General features: G+C 49.2%; 1 long non-coding RNA gene across 1 annotated transcript in view; it reads right to left on the reverse strand.

The window, feature by feature from the left end:
• LOC144157758 (uncharacterized) overlaps positions 1–16319 on the reverse strand; it is a 60064-nt gene that overhangs the window by 13234 nt on the left and 30511 nt on the right. The window lies entirely within an intron of this gene.

Raw genomic sequence — 16319 nt, forward strand, 5'->3', positions numbered from 1 at the left:
AGGTTCTACACTACTCACAAGACTTTGCAACTCCCGGCACAGCAACTGGTAAACGGTGAGAAATTCCATTGTAAGACTTTGCTGTTAGCAGAAGAGAAGCCCCTTTTTTCCTTAGTTCAATGAAACACCCTCTTTGTCCATGCAAGGCCCATCTCCTGTATTGTTACTCCTGATTCTACCCCTTACAACCACTGCACCGATGGTAGGAATTAAATATGTTGCCCGTGTAATCTGTGGTCATGTGACCCCGCCGCGTACAATTGCACCCGGCAAAGTTGCGCATCCCACACGGCCCTCCTTCCGCTGCCAAATGTATTCAAACAGATCGACGGCGTGGACCACGCGTACTACACCGACGACATCACGGTGTGGACGAGTCGCGCGGGGTCCGACGCCTGTACGGAGGAGGGCCTGCAGACGGCGGCAACGGCAGCACCGACGGTCCACGAATACGCCAAGGCCTACGGGTTGTGTTGCGCACGCCAGAAGTGAGAGCTCCTCATCGTGCAGCCAAGAAAATGCAAGAACGATCCCGAGCCGAACGCGGTCGTTACCATCGACACCCCAGACATCAAGCCCACGCAGCAGCTGCGCATCCTCGGTCTCTTGCTACAACGAGACGGCAAGGCAGCAGCGGCCATCGCTAAGATAAAGATGGCCTCCAAACGGAATAACCCGAACCGGAATGATCAGAGGCGTTGCGAATCGGAACAGAGGACTAAAAGAAGACGACGCCTTCCGCCTGATCAGGGCGTTCATCGTGTCTCGCATCACCTACTCGGCTCCGTATCTCCACCTAAAGAAGGCGAACAGGACCTCGCTTGAAACGATCGTAAGGAAGGCCACCAAGACGGCTATGGGCCTGCCCCAGTACTCGTGTACGCAGAAGCAGCTGGAAATTGGTGTACACAATACGGTAGACGAGCTCATAGAGGCTCATCCGTCTAACCAGAGAATACCACTGAGCCAGACTGAGCACGGCCGAGCAGTCCTCCCGGATATCGGTTAGCCAACCAACCACAGAAACCCAAGCACCCTCTACCTCCGCCGTGGAAGGAAGCAATCAATACCAAGCCCCTTTCGCGCAACATGCAGTCCTTCAGGAACGACAAGAGGCACGCGCGCGGGCGCAGGAACTCGCCTGGAAGCTGGAAGCAGACACCCAGGTCCTCTACGCGGACGCCTCACTTCCCCAGCACACCAGCAAAGCAGTGGCTGCCATCACGACCACCGACAAGCTGGTGACCAGCGCGTCGTTACGGACGACAGACCCCAGTTAAGCAGAAGTGGCCATCGCTCTCGCCCTCACGAACGGTCACGTGCAGACGATCGTTACAGACTCCGAGACGCCTTACGGCAACTACCGCAAGGGAATCGTCGTCCACGCGGCCCTATCACGTCTCGCAAAGCGCAGTCCACAGGGACGTGACGTAGAGCTCATGTGGGTTCCAGCACACTAAAAAATAGAAGGCAACGACCTCGCAGACCACTACGCCGGCAAACTAGCAAACCGGGCAGAGGACAAGTCGGAGCTACCGCAGCCAATTACGAGCAACCGTGAGATTACTCGTCTGTATAGGTGTACAGGAGCGCCAGGTACAGGCTTCCCGAGCAGCACCAACAACTCGAACGCATACAAGAGACGATCCTGCGCCGCGCACAAGCGGGGTCACTGGCGCACCCAGCATTATTCAGCAAGATGTTCCCGGCAGAACACGAGCCCATCTGCCCCTTGTGCAAAAAGACTGAAGGCACCCCGCGCACATAATGGAGGAGTGCACTCCGCTCAAGAATCCCCTACATTCCCTACCACTCCTTCTCCCTCCTCCCCTACCCGAGCGTTAGGAGATCTCGATGTCCAGCCGCACAATGTCGACGCAGCAAGAGCTCGCGTGCACGGGCCAGGAGCTTTGGACTCGTATGGGAATCATGAATGGGGTTCCACCCCGTCTGACACATGCTAACGTCACCTGGATTGGGCTCAACTGAAGTTGTTTCGCTCTTTCTCTCCCCCACTCGGTCAGACTTTGGTAAACTAAACTTAGCGGCTCATTTCGTGCAGCCCGCTTGAACTGTTCAGAGTTCCGAAAGGGTTCGGGACTAATTACTCTCAATGCAATAGGACCAATAAAGTTTTTCATTCAATTAATCCATAATGGCAAATCTAAGTTTGCACGGTTATGTGGTTGCTGGTCGATGCAATATACGCGCGTAATAAGATCAAATCAATGTATTTGGCGACTTTATCGGACACAAGTAAGTAAATACCGGAAGTTACATTACACATTACCACGCTATTTAACACGGAGTTCGCCTGACGCATTGCCAGCAGATGAGTGTGCCGGCATTTTGTAGCGGTTCTGAAAGATTCACAAACTCAAATGAAGCCTCGAAATTACGAGTGACGTAAAAGCATACGGCCACGCAACGGATTTAGGGTGAATGATCAATGAGAAAGAGTATACTGTAGGGTAATTCACTGGCTCATTGCTCAACGCACCTGCAAATGTTAAAGGGCAAATCCGCCTGATCAAACCAGCGAATACTGCCAACGTCCGTATCGGTTTCCACACTCCGCACGAGAACTGTCGCCTTCTTTGAACTCTGTACCAGGTCTGTGTTTTATTCAGACATTTTAAGGCGCAATCTCTTGCCCCCTAGAGCCAAAAACACGCTGGTGACGTCCGTCTTTCTATGGTGTAATAAATCCACGTGCTGTGCGCCGTAATTTAACCGAAAGGATGCATGGAATGTCCATAGACTAGTCCTCATATATGCGTGTGAATCTCACACTTCTCCGTCGCGAAATTGAGGCTGCGTGTACTGCGCGCGCCTTGTTGAAGCTTAGAAGCCCTCAACACTGCACTTCTCACGCGCCCCTCGCGCAATGAGCTAACTATTTTTCACGTCTAACCATCTCACTGTTCAGATTTGCTGTCTCTGTCAGCGTCTTTCGCTCCCTGACACCCCTTTTGCGGTTATTTAGTGTCGGCATTTCGTTAATGCCATTCCTATTTCATACTCTTGCTGCCTAGTTGGCCCTGAACACGTATAGGTGGTGGCGGGACGACTCTAGGCGACCTGCGACAGGGGCTACGAGTGACGAGAGGCCAGCGGGCACCGCTTCGGTTTGAAGTTCCTCTCGCTAACGCAGCACAGCCAATGCCTTCACCGGCATGTATGACTTCGTTCTTCTTCGCACACACTCTTTCGTTTTCTGTTCCTCAGTCGCAGTGTAAATGTATAGACGGTGAACATTTGCGCATACACGCTCCATCTATTTCTCCTGCTATTATATACTCTCCCAGGCGTCGCTAGCCATCGCCCAAGAAATGCCAAGGTGAAAGCCTTGACGTATGTGCCCTTCCATGCCTCTTTTTTGAGCGGCTGACGTCAAAACAGAGATGTGCGCGTGCCCTAAAAGGAAGATAACGGTTTTTCCAGTAGTACTTTGAGAGCAAGATACCCAAGCCGGGGCAGGCGTCTTGGGCCTATCGCTGTAGGGCTGTTGCACTGACCCGCCTGGTGGTCTTCTTGTGGTCATGTGGATTTTGGTTGGCTTTTGCGTCCTAATGTTTTGGTTCAACTTTGAGCCCAACATTTTATTGAGGTTCAACAGAACCTCCGAATGCGACATATAAGGCTTTCGCCATACTAAACACATTAAACGAAAAAAAAATAATAATCAAGCACGTAAAAATCGCGCACCCCTTGTGGCTAATTAGCGTGCCCAATTTAAACCACGCCTCCTTCTGCACCAGAGCAAGCGATGAGGAGTACGTTGTGCTTTAAGGGAAAGCTTCAAGTGCCGTATTCTTCACAACAGCGACTTTGAAAGGCAGCCGCCAGTCCGCCTAGGGTTGGTCGAAACAGTCGTAGTAACTTGCTCACTGTATAGTTGAAAAAGTGCTTCGAGGCCGAATCTACTACCAGAGTCCACGTCGGCTAAGCGCAATTTACCTCGAAAGCACATCAGTAAACCCGACGAGAGCGTATAATGCTCGGAGGAGACCCAACGTGGGGAACTTGTAGCTGCTCTAAGGGCAGAAAGTCAGTATAGCAGTATAAAGAAAAGAAATGACCGGAACCGGCTCGACTCGAACCCGTGTCTGGTAGACCACCACAGGTAGTCAGTGGTCTCACCCACTCGCCTACGACCCCGGGCAAAACAACTAGCACAGAATAGAATCACTAACCGACAGCAAAGGGTAAAGACGTCAGTCTAACAAAGATTGGAACAATTTCAAAAATCAGGCCAACAAACACACGGATCCAAAGAGGCAGCCACTCCGATAAATCACTCTGCGTAGCATACACGCTCCGATAAAATGCCACATGTTCCCAAAAATGCACTTGGTCGGCCTAAGGGGTTTCGCATGCCGATACACCAAAAACATCATATGGCACCCGATTAACATCTTCAAATGGCAAGAAACGAATGGTGTACGGGGTGATGCCCATGTCTTTTCTAGCGTCTGTTTCAAAACGTCCCAGAAAAACATCGCGTCGAGGCACAGCACAAAAGAATGGTCAATCGTCTTTGGTTGATTGCACCAGCGCCAATTGTCTGACAAAGGGATCGACATTCCTTTTTCGCACAGCCATGTTCTAACTGGAAGCGTTTCCGAATGAAGCTTAAAGTAAAACGTTTTGCCATTTGGCCGCACGTACATACGCTTGACCCGATCTGAAACATTATTCCTATGGTCCGGCAAATATGGCTGGCGATAACGAGGCACGGGGAACAGATTATGAATTAGTGTCATTAATACCCTTCTTTGAAAGAATAAACAGTTACTCCAGAGAAAACCGCCCAGTAAGGAAATAAAAAGTATCCACTACTTCCTTAGAAAACCCCATGGCGGCTTCCTGTTGAGATAGTATGCAAGAGTCAATAGGCTTACTAAGTCGGCTGTGACTCTGGGCAGAGGAATCCCGCCACCAGCTGGACACAGAACACGTGATACAGTAAACGTTACACATGCGGGCGCCTAGCTTTAGTTCGCGCACTGCGTTCGTTTGTGCCGCTTCGGCGATTTGGTTCTTCTCTTCTGTTATAACAAGAATGATCGGGTAACGGTCGTTGCGACAGCGAAGGATTAGCAAATCGGCTGCAATCGTCGACCTAAACCTTCGTTATGGCCGTGAAGGTTGCGCACGGCTTCACTATCTTCAATTTTTACGCGTTAGTGTGAGCTTGCTTCATTTTTTTGAATAGCCGAAGCAAAATTATCGAACAGAGACTACCACTGTGTCAGTGTGCTTGACCTTACCATACATAGTGTACGCACTCTTTTGAATACGCACTATTTCGAGTTTTAAAGGAGCGTACTGAGTACACTGATGTTAATACAGCAGCGTAATCGAAAACTAACAGTGTAGGAGGATAACGTTTGTGTTTCTCAAAATAAAATTGTATTGAAGACACATTTCTAAGCATTTTTTTTATATCAGGGTTAGGCTGTACTATTACGTGTAACTTATTTTCGAGCCCTAAAAGGGGTGTTCTTGTAGCTGAGAGTCCTCGCAAGAATTTACTTTGCTTTTCAACTTACCATATCTTCTTTTCTCTCTCCGGCACAATAGATTCACACATTCTGTTCACTGCGTCCGTTTTAAGTTCAGATGTCTGCAACCACCGTTAAAGCTTTGTATGGGGAATTGCGTAGCGAAATTCAGCTGTTTTTGCGGGGCGGGCCATTCCGCGGTTGCCTGAAGCTGAAGGGAATAATAATATCACGGGGTTCTGCAGTGATGGTATCCGCTGGACGCTTTCTTTCTTCATTTCAGAAACGAACTTACTAAACCAGCCGTATATATATATATATATATATATATATATATATATATATAGAGAGAGAGAGAGAGAGAGAGAGACGATTGATTGATTGTTGGGTTCAACGCGCCGACGCAAGGCAGGCGATGAGGCGCGCCGTAGTGGAGGAATCCCAATTAATTTTGACCACCTCGGGATCTTTAACGTGCGCCGAAATCTCGTACACAACTTGAAGGTACCGCACTTAAACACTGCGCTGTGGTTTGTCGTTCCTTTCGCTATTGTCCGTGTTTAAGTGCGCTACCTTCAAGATGTCCCATATGCATTACCAACTAGCCTAGTTGTCACTTCTCGTACACAAGGGCGTTTTTGCGTTTCGCCTCCATCAGAAAAGCGGCGGCCGCGGCCGGGAATCGAACCCGCGACCTCATGCTCAGCAGCGCAACGCATTAGCCACTGAGCCACCGCGGCGGGTGAGAGTGACAGACTAAACGTGTTTATTGCGAAAAGCAATGAGGAGGAGTCTTCAGTCCAAGACCCCTTGAGCTTTCCCAGCCTCAATAGCCTGCTGATCATTGAAGTCGGAGCTGGTCAGAGCTTTCTCCCAAAGCCCGTAAAAAGAAAAGGAGTGATTCCACGAATGTAGTGGGGCGCGGCGGCAGCCCCCTACCATATGAAAGAGTGTCCGGGGGCTTCGCAGAAGTGGCATTGCGTGGAATGGGATAGAGATAGAGTGCACGGAGCTGCCGTTCCTGCTCTTTCATTTGGTGTTTATGCTGTGCTGGACGGATGACGCGTTGTAACATGTAGTGTAGAGTTATTTCGTGATACGTGATCAACGCGGTTGGCCTATCCTGGTAGCTTCCCGGGGCTCGGCGGGGGAACTCTCGGGCTGAAAGGTGGGCAAATTTATTACCCGGGACGGCCGAGTGGGCGGGTGCCCATGTGATAATAATGCGTCTGTCTGGTGGACGCTGGCAGATGATTTCGTGGGTTGTCCAGTGAATTCACTCTCACAAAAACCTACGGAAAGCTTGCTGCGAATCTGTGTTGATTACGTTGGTTTTAGTTTGCATTATGGTGAGAGCGATGGCCGCTGATTCCGTTTGTAAGGGGTCGTATCCGGGTAGGGATAGCCTGCTGAAGTGCTTCTTGTGCTGTCGTTGCTCTTATGCCGGGATAGGAAGATGCGTTCATGTAGGCTATGCCGGCTTCCTTCCCGAGTATGTGTGGATGGCCTTGGCTCTTCGTTCACTGCGCACAGTGTGATTGATGCACGGGGCGCATGTTTCTAGGGAGCGGCGCAATGCAGATACGTTTCCTGATATCGCAATCGAGATTCCTTATTTCATATGTATCACGATGCAGAGGTGGTGTGAGCCCAAAACGAGGGAGAAGAATCCTCCCAGTGCTCGTGACTCCAAGCCCCAATTTTCGGCTCGAAAGATGGGCTGCTATGAGCTCCTCGGCAGTATTGTGCAGGCCTAGCTTTATTAGATTGTCGGTGGCCGTGCTGACGGAAAGTCCGAGAGCCTGTTTGTAGGCCTTCGTAATGACAACCCTGTTTTCAATTTCGACTTGGTGAGAAGAGCATAGGGGATGGCGTATGCACTTCTTGAGATTATGAATGCTTCGACGAGGCGACGGGTGTCGGCCTCACGCATTTCCTGTGTTTTAGCGGTTACACGCCTAATCATGTCTGTTACTTGCTCCGAGGTATGATTCAGCCGATTTATTAGGTTGGAGTTTGTACGATCGGCTTGAAAGGTCATACCAAGGATCTTGATACATGGGGTGGGAACAATGGTGCGGTCCTCCATGTGGATGGTGATGGTGGGGTGACTTTTGATAGAGTTTCTTGATTGGAGTACTGATTTTTTTTAGCACATTGCAGGCCGCAAGACTTGGCGTAACGATTTACCATGTTGGCCGCAGCTTGCAGGCCCTCCCCCATCTTGCCTAGGGATCTTGTGTTTGACCAGATGGTAATATCGTCTGCATACAACCCGTAATGTATGCCCGGAATGGAATTTAATAACGGAGGGAGACCGATCAGCGCAATGTTAAACAACGAAGGGGAGAGCATTGCCCCTTTGGATGTGCCGCGGTTGCCCCGCGAGATCACACCTCTGGCTAGGCCTCCCTCTTTCAGTATTGCCCTACGACCCATGAAAAAATTCCTGATGCACTTATACACTCTAAGCCCGAAGTCGAGAGTCCGTTGCGAGAGGAAGGCGGCAATTGACGTCGTCAACCACACCCTTCAGGTCAAGCGCAAGGATGGCTGCAGGTGTGTTCTGAGTGGCAGGCTGCATTACCTCTTCCTTGAACTGGAGTAAGATGTTTTGCGTGGACAAACAAGGTCGAAACCAAAGATCGTCGTAGGTAGCTTATCGTGTCTTTCGAGATAATTTTATAGACTGTTTAAAACTATGTTTTCTAACACATCCCATATGCATAATGTGAGGAAACAATGAAACAGGTCGAAGATTATCAATACTAGGGGGTTTGCCCGGCTTAGGTGTGAGCCTGACTTCCGCTGTCTTTCATTCATCTGGAAGTAAGCCCGTCTGCCAGATGTGATTAAGATAATTTGTTAGCACAGGAAGAGAAGGGGTGTTCAGGTTAGCCAGGGCCTTGTTTGTTATTTGGCCCCTTGCGCGCGCCGTATTGCGGTGAAGCTTGAACAGGGCTGCCGTAACTTCATGCAGATGGATGTCGTCGTTTGGGTGTGGGTTGCGGCTACCAGAGTATGAGGGAAGGGGCTTCGTAGGGTAAGCGGGAAAACAGCAGGCCGTAGGAGTCGCGAGTAAACTGCGTGTGTCTGAAGAGTGTTGATGCATGATTATTGCTATAGTGCATTGGGATTCAATCTTGCTTTTGCGGAGTTTATAAAGGGTAGCAGCTTCCACGTTCAGAAAGTACTAAGGGTGTTACGCATTCCGTCGCAGAGGGCGGGCAAGTTTTTCTTGCCCAATGAGACGGCATAGCGCGCCGTTTCCTCTGTAAGCTCAGTAATGCGTTTTTTTTTTCTTGCGAATCAGTTTTTGTTTCCGCCACCGTTTAGACTGCGGCGAGCTTGCCACATGTGGGCGAGCCGTGCGTTCACGCATGGAGCAGTGGTCGACGTTTCACTAGTTTTTGTGTGGTTTTGGACATCCTAGCGGTTACGGGATATCCACTCTTGAAGAGCAAGTGGTGAATGATTTGTGATTTTTTCTCATGTTAGACCTTCTTCTCGGAGTTTGTTCGAGTCAGTGAGGCGCGCCGTGCCGAATTCGACTCGGGGCTCTGTGCCGTGCATGGTGGTGGCGAAAATGGCGTGGTCACTTCCTAAATATTCTCCGAGGTGTGCCCAGTCCGCATGATATATGCGTATATCAATAGATACGTCTACTTAAGTGCCCTTGGTGCCGTGTTGTTCATTAGTGTGGGAGGGATGGGTCAGGAGGGTTGGGGCATGGTTTTCGATGATGGCATATCCCCAGAGTATATATGGCATATCCCCAGTACGTATATCCCCAGAGTAGGTGGGCCGCGTTCAAGTCTCCCAATATGAGTAGAGGATGAATGCCTGCTTTTGGGATGGTCGGAGTTATCATGGCCTTGAGGCTGGCATTTTTACATTTGGGTCTGCAGAAGGTTTAAAAGTAAGAGGCTGTGGACCGGTTCTTTTGTGTGTGGGATGAGTGCTAGCAGGATTCCCAACGTCTGTGCTTGTGGGAAAGCGTGTTGGATAGCACTAGTTTGGTCACCAGCGTGTGAAGTCTATTGCCAGTGTCTTCTCGGCACGTCACGCAGTCAGGAAGGCGAGGGGGGGGAATTGATCCCCTTACGTGCTATGCCATCCGGCGGTGAGGCAGACTCTGCAATGAATTGAGAGAGTAAGCCCGCACTTACCTTTGCATCCGCCGCAATTCCATTGTCATATGGTGGTTTTCTGGTCGAGGGTTTGTTCTTGTGTACTGCCATTGCGGTGCAATGATCCTCTTTGTGGCAGTAGGTCTGCTGTAGGGCTTCATGTTGCGAGCTAGGTGAGTTTGTACATGATCTTCAAGATTTTCAAAGTGCATGCTAGTTTGTTGCATGCAGTTCAGAATAGCTGCGAGTTGTTGAGAGATTTCTTCGAGTTGCGGTGTGTGCGTGAAGGGTGATGGTGGGGTTTACCGGATTTGATGGTGAGCGTTCTATCTTTTTGCGTTTCTCTGGAGTAAATTGTGGTTGCGCCTGCTGCCTGATTTCATTGCAAAGGGCATGTAGTTCTTCTCTCAGAGTTCTTATTTCCGTTTCAGGTTGTGCATTCTCTTGCATTAGTGGCGTGTTCACAACCTGAATTTGCTTAAGCTCAACACCAAGACGTGATGAGGAAGGAGAATTAGGACAGAGCATCAGTGCCCAGCTTACTTGCACCAATGACGGGTCTTTCGCCTTTGAGTATTCCGCCGCCTTCCCTTGGGCTTCGAGCGTGGCCTTGATCTCGAATAGCGACGCCCTTGCATTGGGATAGGCGTCGGCCACCGCGAGAGCTGGACTGGAATCGAGGTCGGGATGGGTAGTCACCCTTCTGGCGAGAGGGCGTTCTCGACATCCACTCTCTGTTGGGATTCCACTGTTTCCTGTGTTTGACTGGTGGAAAGAACCACTTGGGGCAGCTCTTGCTATCCGCGGGGTGGTCGCCACTGTACAGGACGCATTTTGGTTTGCACTCCTCAGGCTCCGAGCTGAGTCGGGTTCCTTACTCTTTGCAAGTCGGCAGAGCAGGCGGATGAGTGAATACGTCCATGCGGTGGCCTACTTTGTGATATACGGTGCAGTGCGCGATGTTGCGTTTGTAGAGAGAACGGCGCCAGCATAAACACTGCCTAATGCGTCACCGGCTTTCCAATGGGAATGACAGGGATGCTTAGTTCAGGCACTCATCCGCTATGCGGAGCGCCCCAGCGGACGTCCCACCTTACGTCACTGCTCGCGAGTCTCGAACGCTGCATCCGCTTCTACAACGTGTGTCTATCATCTTGCTTGTTGGGTTTCAAGAGCCGTTTCGTTCGCATAGTAGTCGCGACGGGGCCCTAGTTCTGGAGCGTACTGGGGATCTTGTTAAGCGTGTCACTCGCTTCATACCTGCTGCATTTTTCTATAGATGACTGACGACGGAAGAACTGAAATAGTGTGAGAGCATGTTAATGGCCAGGTAGACAACTAGAAACAGACAAACGATATGCTCTGATGGTACAGCCAAAATTTACTGCTATTTTTCTCTATGGAGAATTGAGTGGAGCAAAAATTCCGTGCACAGTTTTTGTTCAAGCGTTCGCTTTTACTATTACTTTCCAAAAATACATGCGTGCTTGTGTATTTCAGGAGATTATAAAAAACGAAAAGGATTAGCAGTTAAGAGTGCAGCCCCACACGGGCGCTGCATAGTACAGCTCTCACTTTTAGAACTGCGTACAGATTCGGAGTGCGAACAGCGTGGACAAAACTAGGCCAAAATGAGGAGGGGACAGAGGGGGGGGGGTGCCCCATTGAGAAAATTTCGGGGCCCGGAATCAGAGCAGGTAATCGCGCAAATCCAGCATGAGCCTGAGGCAGCAAAAGTGGTTTAGCGCCCGCCGTGGAGCCATGGCAAAGGCGGTTTTATCAGCTACAGACCAACACAGAAGCATTGTGAAAAACAAGAAGGCGTAGGAGCACCGCCTGGGGAACACTAGAAAAACTGCAAACTATTTTCAATAGTTTCAGAGAAGCGGCGCTGGCTGGTGGACATGAAAGCAAGCAGGAAGGCTACGGAGTGTGAAAGGGTAGGAGAGCGTGACAGGAGAGTGGCTGTTGGGCCATTTTTCGGTGACGCGTTAGACAGCATTTATACAGGCGGCGTTGGTAAAGATAACACCTCGTCTGCACTCCACCAACGCATATTATGATTCGCACTTCACCACGAAAGTGATGAGGATGGTGCTTGAATCCCCGAAACCGTGGCACGTGAGGGGTTCGTATCCGGGGGCTGAGATAGCCTGCATTATTTCTTCAGGAGTGGCTTCCTTGTCAATCTTGTGTATCACGCCCTACGAGCAGGAGTTGTCGGAGAAAATGCCATACGACGCAATTAGTTAGGTTGTTTCACCAATATTCAGCTTCTTTATCTTTCTTAGCGCCGAGGCTGTGGACTATTATGGTGTGCTTGCTAAAAGGACGTTCTCGTCCTCATTGATACGAATTTTCATGGCTACATCTTGGAAACCTAACTTCGCCTCTCACAGCGTACAAGTACAAAGAACCATCGGGCTTACCTTGCTCAGTATGAGACCATTGCGAGGTCGGATAGCCAATTTGAAGTCGTCAGATGGGCAAGGTGGTTGTTCCGACAAGCGCGGCTGACAGTTTGGTCGTACAGCCCACTTTGGCAGCTTCGGGTTTTGTATGGCATAAGAGGCTTGCTTGCCTCTTGAGGCTAATAGCTCGGTTTGTGTATTGAATCCAAGGTGCCGTGACACTTTCGTTCTCTTCTGTGACATTTTGAAGGTCCTGCGACGTGCGCACGTCTATGTCTTCGTTGTCAGCAATGCCGGGTATCGGCGGTCGGGGTTAAACAACGCGATACAGAGTAGCCGCAGACACCGCCATAATGGATGACTTGCCCGCCAAATTCGTGGCTAGGCCCTCCAAGCTTGGTTAGGGTTAGCGGGACATCTCCGCCTCAATACTTAAAGTGGCCGGCAACAAAGCGTGTTTGCACTTACGGCCTAAAACATGGATGTCTTCGTGTTCCTGGTAGCTTTAGGCAAGTGATCGAAACGTATTTCGGGGTCTCTAAATGATAATTCAGCAGATATCGGTCTTTTTCGCGGAGCCGATGTAGCTTCCATCTGAAAGCCTCAAATCATGGTGATCAACCAGCTGTAGATGCCAAGAAGTAGAAACCGAGCTTGAAAGTGTATACAGGGTGCTCAAATCTGCCCAGATATGTGTTAAATTATGGCCCTATTCTCGACTCCGTGAATTTGTGAATTTTCCGGAAGCTTTGTATGATTGGCGTTCAGTATTGGTCATGTGCCGCCGGCTTACAAAGCGGCTGTGTTGCTTTCGTCATTTTAACATTCACATGATGTTTACTAGCCGCAGTTCTCAAGTTTGCCTATTTCTGTCGTTTGAAGGTGCGTAATTCTTGGACGCTATTCAAAAACTAGAATAAATGCAGCAGGCATGACAACGTAGGCCTGTATTTGCTATGCAATCACAACATGTCTTGAAGGCCGTGACCTCTGTCCGATCTCTAGAGAATATGTGGCGCAATATAAACAGTTTGTGGGAATGTATTCGTCCGACATTGGCAACTTCAGCTTGCGTAAAAGCGACGTACTCTTACGTAACAGCTTTCAAATGATGGCTTCCGTCGCTGTAAAACAGGGCAAAAAACCTCACCGACTTTCGTCGCCGTCAAATCGCCGTGATGTTTATTATGCGCAGTTTTGGACGACGAAGGGTACAAAAATGTCCTAGGGAAAGAAATAATAGCTTTGACTATTTCAATCCGACAATAACGTGGCATACAATTAACGTCCAGTGTTCTGTTTTCATGTTCGGCAATAAAATAGGAATGATGTATTTGGCGTAACAGCAACACAACAGGGTTGTCCAAGCCTTCCTATTTCAACGAACTCAACGCATTGCATTTGTCCACCTTCTCCCTAGTAAGCTGGTGTGTTACATGATATATTTCGTAGAAAAATAACCAAGAACACTCCCTGATTTAATAATTACCGCCCTGACAAAGTGCGAGCTTCACGATTAAGTCAATCGGTATCACCAGTGAATCGGCGGCAACGTTATCACCCGTAGCGTTTTCGTGTCCTTATCGCTTCGTACAACCGATGGTCACGGCTGTCTGTTTCTGTGGCCACGCCCTAAACTTGTAACGCCACGGCAGCACAAGTTAGCGTGACGGCGGTGAAGTCCGGGAAGGTGATATTGCAAGAAATCTTGCATTGAAGAAGAGAGCTCATGTTTGTTACTGAGCGCGATTGCAAGAAATAGATACATACGGCAAAAAATATTGTGCTGTTGTTTAAATTATCATACGCCTTTCTCTTGCCTTTGGATCTACGTTACTTGATCGCCTTGTGGTGTTGACTACAATTTTAACTTGAATAAATGTGTCATCCTAATTTTCCTAACACATGACGAGCGTTTCCATACCTTTTATGCGGAATATCTCTTAGCTCGGTATTGATCTTTTTAAGCTAAGCGTAAAAATGCGCTTCATGTGCTCGGAGCTATCCGTGCGCGCGTCACTGATTTCTTGCGTTTTTTTTGCGCAAAAACGTGGCGAATTTCTGGTCAATTCACTAAGTCGAGACGCTACGCCATCGCAGCGCGTCTGCTCTCCTTCTTTGTAGGGCAGGAGCAACGAGAAAGCCACTGTGGGGTGGGAAGACTCTCACGTCACCGTAATGCGGACACAATTGCGTTCTTCGATCCAGCTGGCATGAACCCGATGAGAGTAGGTTAGATTGTGTAATTTTCATTTTCTTTCAATATAGACCATGTACAGGATTCACAGACAGAAAACGTCATCGCCCCTAAGCTAATTCTGTAAGCGCCTCGTATAAGCAACCGTTAGGGTGGAAAATTTATAAGGTGACACTGGGACAATCTGCTTCTATACTAGGTAGAACTAAGCCTGCGGTATTTGAGCACAAAGTGAAATCTGCTTTCAGGCGCCCGATTTATAGCACTAGCACTGGAGCAGCACACTTAACCTTTTCCTCAATAGTTACGCGTGTGTATTTTTATACTACCCAGAATAAGGAAAGCAAAACGCATCTATAATAAACAATAGAGCTCTGTGGTGCTAAAAATGTATCAAATATTTCGAGAAATTTTGGAAAGTGTATTATCCAGGCATCCCATGTTAACTGCTGTCTTTATTAGTTTTGTAAAAGTAGCACGTTCTTTCTGAACGTGAAACCTTTATAGTACAGTCGTGAAAAATCTGTTCAATGCGCTCAAAACTGCGCGAAATGCGTATGAGCTAGAAGGCAACGTCTGCACGCACTCGGCCGGATTGCAACGGGAAAGCGACCAACGCTGGTGGGGCTGTGGTACAGCAACATTACAGCACTCCGTCTGCTAAAACTCACTCGAGATGACCGAAGTTGTTCCGAGGCAACAACAAGAGAGTGCCGCGAAGCGACAAGCGGCGACGGCACAACACCCAGCATTCTGGTTGCCTTGTTCGCCGAATGGGGTGTGACGTCACTGATAGGTGGTGCGAGGTAACGTCTATTGGGGCGTCACGTCATGCTAGTGTGGCTTTGGCGTAAGTCATGTGATATGTAAGCACACTGAGGAGGTATGTCACGAGTGCCGAAGCCGAGCCACGAGGAGGAGGAGGGCTAGTAAGGAGAAAATGGTTGGAAGAAACCACCGCAGACGCATTGTGTCTGTACTTAAAAATTACTCGTAGTTAAAAATAAAGAGCAATATTAGGTGAATACAATGATGTGTGTGCCTTTCGCCAATCACAAGTATGGTGTGAGGAGGCCCTTTAAAGGGACACTGAAGTGAATTTGTCAAGCTCCCGTTTTTGCTTGCACTGCGTAGACTGGCTCAAATTAGCACACTTTTCATCGTTTATCCGGTTGACAAATCGGTAATTATTTTACAAAGCGCGAAAGAAGAAAGACTACCATGCGCGGTTTGCGGCGGCCGCACCAACTAAAGCTGTGACGTTGGGAGGAGCGGGCACCGTGATTGGACGATGCCCAAGGTGAGCAACCAAACAAGTTTCGGTTTCGGTTTCGGTTCTGTAAAACACAACCGGTGGCGTTGTTGGATGGGCATTCTCAATAACTCAGTAATCATCGTACCACGCTTCTGCCATGTTGTCAGTTGTAAAAATGCATAAAGATAAGCCTCCCAGGATGGCTTGGAATCGTAGCATTCACTAGCCCAGGCCTACGCAGTGCATGGACGCCCTCCGCGTACCCGCAGACGCCCAAATGTCATGCGCTTTTCCCCCATATTTGGAGCTTGCCTCACTCATGCCTGTACCGTAAAAAGCGTGTTCGCACCAGGCCAAGGGTCTGTTCATTCTGGCCTGTGCCCACTGCCCGCAAGCAGTCGGTGCTTATGGCAACAGCACGCCAACGAGAACTCGCTAGCGCGCCAATGCCAGCCTGCGCGCGTTCTGTGAACTAGTGGCAACAGCACGCCAACGAGAACTCGCCAGCGCGCCAGTGCCAGCCTGCGCGCGTTCTGTGAACTAGTTCGTGGAGCCATGAACGTTGCGGCCCAAAAAAAGGTGAGCTCAATGTAGAAAACATCGGCAGAAAACGAAAAAGTTAACTTACAAAAAAAAAAGCACGTACCCGCGGGACTCGAACTCGTGACTTGCAAAACACTCGCGGCGACATACCCAGAGCCCCATACCACTCGGCCACGGGACTTTTTTTTTTCTTTACTGCATGGAAAACTGCCCTTAATACAGCCTACAAAAGTTAGGAGTCATCCAAGAAGATGCACATCACTGCAGCTAAAATAA

Source organism: Haemaphysalis longicornis, unplaced genomic scaffold (genome assembly GCF_048455015.1).
Source record: "Haemaphysalis longicornis isolate Haplotype H1 unplaced genomic scaffold, Haemaphysalis longicornis Haplotype H1 scaffold_10, whole genome shotgun sequence".
In the NCBI taxonomy this organism is placed as follows: domain Eukaryota; kingdom Metazoa; phylum Arthropoda; class Arachnida; order Ixodida; family Ixodidae; genus Haemaphysalis; species Haemaphysalis longicornis.